Source organism: Leptosomus discolor, chromosome 5 (genome assembly GCF_034619465.1).
Source record: "Leptosomus discolor isolate bLepDis1 chromosome 5, bLepDis1.hap2, whole genome shotgun sequence".
NCBI classification, from domain to species: domain Eukaryota; kingdom Metazoa; phylum Chordata; class Aves; order Leptosomiformes; family Leptosomidae; genus Leptosomus; species Leptosomus discolor.
This window is the reverse complement of record NC_141395.1, coordinates 24,151,972-24,157,784: the sequence shown is the minus strand read 5'-3', so window position 1 is coordinate 24,157,784 and position 5,813 is coordinate 24,151,972.

Genomic DNA, 5,813 nt, shown 5'->3' with positions numbered 1-5,813 from the left:
TAAAACACTATTTTTTTTTTTCTTTTGACCTGAGTTTTCTGTACTTCTTGTTAACTAACAAGGTGTAACTTCATAATGCATCTTGATAGCCTGAGATGTTTTGTTATTTTGTGCTAGATGGTGAGAAGTAGAGATGGTGTTTCCTTTCCTTACGGGCAAGGAGATGGTAATACACCACCTCCTCAGTCTCAAAAAAAAACAAAAAACAAAAAACAAATCCATCTGTATGTGCATGGACATGCCTGTGCTATGTACTATGTCGGTGTAGTGGTAACTTCTTTGACCTTATGCTGAGCAGGGCACGAAGGAAACTTAGACTCTACCCTATAGAATATGAAAAAAAAGTTGTGTTCAAGTCCCCTGACACTTACATGCCATGATACAGACAGTCTGGATAGGGAACTGTGCTAAAAGGGATGTTTTAGATGCGGTAAGAAAGACCAGTGAGAACTGTGAGATTAAAGAGTGATGGTTGTCTATGATGCTATAATGAAAGTGAAAAGCCTTTATTTGTGAAGTCTAAAGTCTTGGGAGTATCAGATGGCCAGAGGACAGACCAGGATTATTTAGGATAAATGAGGTAAGAGTTCAGCCTAGAAAATCGTCCTGGTTTGACTGGGACAGAATCCCAGCCCAGCCATGCTAGGCAGGCCGTTAGCAGTTTCAAGTCAGCCAGGGCAGCTGCCCTGAGTCAGCTGCAGGTGTAGCCCATCCCATTGTGTCATGGTCATTATAAAGGGGGAAGGTTCCTAAGGAAGGGGAAGCTCCTGTGGGGTTCCTGGTGGGGTTCCTCCTACTCCTCTGGTTTCTTATGAAGACTGTTCTCCTGTTGAGTGTGGTGGCTGGATGTTCATTTGGCTGAGTATAACTTTGTATATCTCCGGTGGTGGTGGTGGTGTTTCAGTCCTGCCCACAGGTCTGCTCTCCTTTTTCCCCATTCCCCTCCGTGGCTGATGAGTGGTCATCAGGTGATAGAGCGACTGTTAATAGTTTAGCCCTGGATACAGGCTAAATGTAGGCAAAAAGAGAGAACTGTGAAAAGTAATGAAGGGAAGATTTTCTGCAATTGCAGTTTAATGGAAAAAAAAATAAATGCAAATCTTTTGAGATTCAAAGCAGCAAGAATTGACAGGTACGGAGAAAAGGGAGTTAATTCACCATCAGCTTAATCTTCTATTTAATAAAATGAGAGAGTGAAATTGGTTGGGAAGTCACAAGAGCAGCAGCTTCGGAGAGAAGACGGTTCTGCTTAGACTTGCAATGTTAATGTTCCATGGATGTTGTCAATATTTTAACATAGTCTGAATCCACTTCCTTTAGACAGGTGAATGGGCTTGGTTTCCAAAAGCTGTTTTAGTTCACAGAGCATGTTACTATAAATTACTTCTATTTCTAATACTTAGGTTCTGTTTCTCATCTCTCTAGCCATTTGTAGCTATATTAATGCATTGTTTTAAGAGGGAGGGAGGAGGGCTACTTCCTTAATGAAACTGCTTTTCAAAAGTTTTGTGGAATGACAGTTTCAATGATGTGCATCTTTGGATGGTGCTTTGATGCCTCATTGCTAAAGATGGAATTGCTTTATTTCTCAGAACTGTAATGTTCAGTACATCAAGTGGTTACTTTAATTCGAGTTTAAGTGGCACATTTTTTAAAAGTGTATTTTGTTATTAAGGAACTTCAGAAGGTTGAAGTTTTGTAAGAAAGTAGCTGTAAATGTGTAGGAAAAAGTCTGATGGAAAGCCTGCAGTCTAGGGGCCGTCTGCCTAATGGCTCACAGCAATAGTGTTTGTGTTATTTGAGAATGCTGCTGCGTGTGTTCACTTGTTGCGTGATAGTGATTTTTTGAAAGATCTCTGCTCACCTCCAGGGCAAAGGTTCACCAGCCCAAGTATAAGATCTCTGGTACGTCTGGGATTGTTGCTACCTCGTGGCTTTCTTTCATGGCCACTCTAGCAACTCATATAACACCAAAACAAAAGTGCATTCTGTAGGAGGCTTTCTGAGTTTGTGAATCAGTTCTTTATGGGTTCCTGATGATGGTTGCTTGGTGTGCTTCTTGGTTTTTATTGGTACAATCTGTACCATTTTATATGTATTTTCACGTCGGGCTTCCTTGCTTGCATAGTTTCTTGGTACAGTAGCCTTTAGGTCCTTAAGAAGACCTTAAAACTGGTTCTGCAAGAGGGCATGAGCTCACATTACCAATTTCAACAGTCAGAGTACTTATTTTCAGTAAGAACAAAGCCTGTGCGTACATTTGCTATAATCTAAGTAGTCTTCTTGGGCTCATTCCTGAATGAACTAATGGTTTGATCCTTGCAAGTTACAAACTACTACCGATTCTTGCAGAGAACGAGAGGTTTTAATCATTGCTCTTTACCAGGCCAAGGGGCAATATGACTAAAGAGAATGATATAATCACTGAAACACTTGTGAGAAGCAGGATTTCTGGTTTGAAGATTCACATTTTCCTCCGGGAAGGGACTCCACAGAGCTCTTTTTTCAGCTTGTCTGAACAAGAAATAGGAGGTTTTGGTTTGAGGCATTTTGAAATGCTAGAATCAGTGAGATAAGCTTTCCCAATGGCTTCAGGAAAGCTCTGATAGGTTCTCTAAGAAGTTGTTCTGGGTGTCAGGGAATGATGGAATGGAGCTAATAGTCACCTGTCAGTGGCTCTTTGTTCCTTTAAGTAAACGTCTAAAGAGCAGGTGGTTGTTTTTCCTCCAGCTTTCTACCACCACAAGTGCAGAGCATGCACTGTAGAACAGGGCAGAAGAAGCTGATGTGGCTGACTCAGATCTTATTTGGCAGATTATATTTTCTGTAAAACGACCACCTCTATTTGATGCTCCAGAATTACTGTTCATTACTACTTTTGTGTATTCTGGTACATCTTTCCTGTAATCCATATCTGTAGGATGTCTGCTAGAATCTTGGTCAGATGTGGTGGCGCTTTATGCAGGCTCATGTATTGCTCTAAGTGGGATCAGTAGTTCTCACAAGAACCTATGACCACACCTCTTCCTGGCAGTGAAACAGTGGTCTGTGGGAGCCTTCCACCTCACTTGCCTAGATACCTCAGTCCTTCCCAATTCCTGAGGTGTGCAAGAGGCCACAGGCCAAAAAAAGAAAAGAAAGAAAAGGATAAAAGTAAACAGCTCTTGAGTGTGATTTTGGGGTTTTGCAGCAGTCCAAAGATTAGAGTTGTATCTCTGCTTAGAATTGTGCCTTTTTTTGCACAGTGCCTCAGCCTTTGTGCTTGGAAAATAACTGCTTATAAAATGTGTATATAATTTAACTTTTAGGTACACAAAATGTGATGTACTATGTTGTATACAAGATTTACGTACATTTTTCTCTGTGTGTGTGGAGGGAATACGTTAGAAGATTCTTCATTTTCACCCAGAAGCCAGAAATGTTTTCGCCAGTCAAAACCTATCCTTGACTTCAGTGGTAAGTCTCCACTGTCTGTGACAGTCACGGCAAGCTACAAACTATGTATAGCAAACCCCATGGTTTGGTGGTCATTTGGACATAAATTACCCATACAAAGAAAGCTTAAGGTTTGCATATTTTGAAATTAAGGAAAACATGAAGTCTGCTAAGTAAAAGTACCCAGCTCTCTGCTGATCACCTGCCAGAGAAAGACTGTGTGCTGCCCTTAGTGTTTCTACTAGAAAGGGATCGTGCCCATTTGCCACACCAGTGGGGCGCTGGTGGTTGGTATTGGGTTGTTCTGTGTTCTACCTTCTGAAAGATCATACCAAAAGGAAACATTTTATACAACAGGTTCTACATATGTTTCCTTCTTTTATCTCAAAAGTAAGAAAAGAAAAGCCATTTCTCACTCAAACCAGAGAGTCTCTGTGTAACTCCAGAGCTCACTTCTGCATCTTGACACTGACCTAGCCCCTGTCCAGACAAGTTGGTACACATTTTTAAGCCCTATCATTGCTGTGTTGGCAGAAGAATGCTCTGAAGATTACCTACAAGGAAATGATCTTCCCTCTCCTGCTGTGCTTCTCCTTAGATGAAAAGCACAATTTCACAGATTTTTAACTCAACATGAGATGGACACCACCAGGAAAAAGTTTCAAAGCAAGACTCAGACCTAATTACTTGTGCACAGCTTTCCGGAACCCTCTGAAAGCTCAAACCTTGGCCATGCTAGTGGCCTACTTCTCTATATATCTTAAAATGTTACTTGCATTTTTCACAGATCTACTCTAAGAACAATATTTTTGCAAGGATTGTAGGCTGCTAGGTCACCACAGCAAGTCATTTTCAAGCACCAATGATTAGTTGATAAGTGGTATCATATAATCCAACGTATCTTTCTTCAGAAAGTTCTTTCACATAAAGACCTCTTGGGCCCCAATAGGAAAAGAACCATCAGAGTGATAGTTGAGCTGGGTTCCAGGCATGGACAAAATATCACTGAAATCTTATGTTACCCAAAAGAGTCTCTGACTTTCACATATGCTAGGCCACCCACCCACCCGCATTAAGTTCTCCCTTTTGTTTCTATAGAACTTAATCCCCTATGCAAGGTGTTCACAGAATTTTAGTCATAATTTATGCACAAACCCCACAAATGGCTGCTTCATCACAGGATCTTTTTTCCTCCATCAGGTTGTGTTTTGATTTGACATACACACACTTAGGAGACTAAGTCTACTCCATCGTGTCGCAAGCAACCGTTGCTGCTGTGTTAAGAAATTACACCACAGTAAAGGTTTGCAGGGAAAATCACTGGGATTGTGTGCATGTGTTCATCCTGTGGTGGAGACATCATGATGACATTTCTAATGGGACTGGTCTACGTTTACTGGTTAAATTGATTACTGAGTTCTATTCTCTGTCTAAGCCTGTGTACGAGTCATTATCACTACACAGAGGAGGTAGTTGAATACAAAAGAATCACAGAATCATTTTGGATGGAAAAAACCTTTAAGATCATCAGGTCCAACCATTATCCTACCACTGCTAAGCCCACTACTAAACCATGTCCCTAAGCACATCTGTATGTCTTTTGAACACCTCCAGGGATGGTGACTCCACCACTTCCCTGGGCAGCCTGTTCTAATGTCTAACCACTCATTCAGTAAAGAAATTTTTCCAAATATCCAATCTAAATCTCCCCTTGAGACCAACCTTGGCGCAACTTGAGACCGTTACCTCTTGTTTTGTCATTAGTTACTTGGGAGAAGAGACCAACACAGTTTTTTCACCTGGTACTAGAGTCTGGTTCTAGTACTACAAATGTTACTGCTGGAAGGTTTAGTGGTGAAAACGGAAAAGGGAAGAAGCCATGTTTTGTATTGTTAGCTTGGCTGTGACCTGCCCTGGGACCTTCCACCAGCCCTTCCCCTTCTTTGAGCTCCTGCTATTTCTGGTCACACTCTTTGCCTGTTTTGGAGATGTTGAGCACAAGCTAATCTGGCACAGCTGTATTGCTTACTTTGTAAGCCTTGGATCCCAGTTGGGACTCCTACAGCCTTACATAAAGAAACATTTAATGTTCAAGTGTGGTTGGAGCAGATACAGGGCTGCATAGCAGCACTTCACTGCATTTTTTCAAGAGCAGCACCGGGGAGTGGATAACAAGAGCTGAGGTAAGTGAGCTGGTAACAAGCAGCTTGTTAGTACTAGACGCTGAACAAGCAGTTAAAAGTGCTCTTGTGGCACAGCTTATGGGCTGGTAGGAAGTCTTGTGAACATGAGAACGAAGTGAGGATGGCAGGAAAGAGGTAGGAACAGATGGACAAGTGACTTGGAGCAGGGCTGCAGAAGGAGACAGACAACAGTAA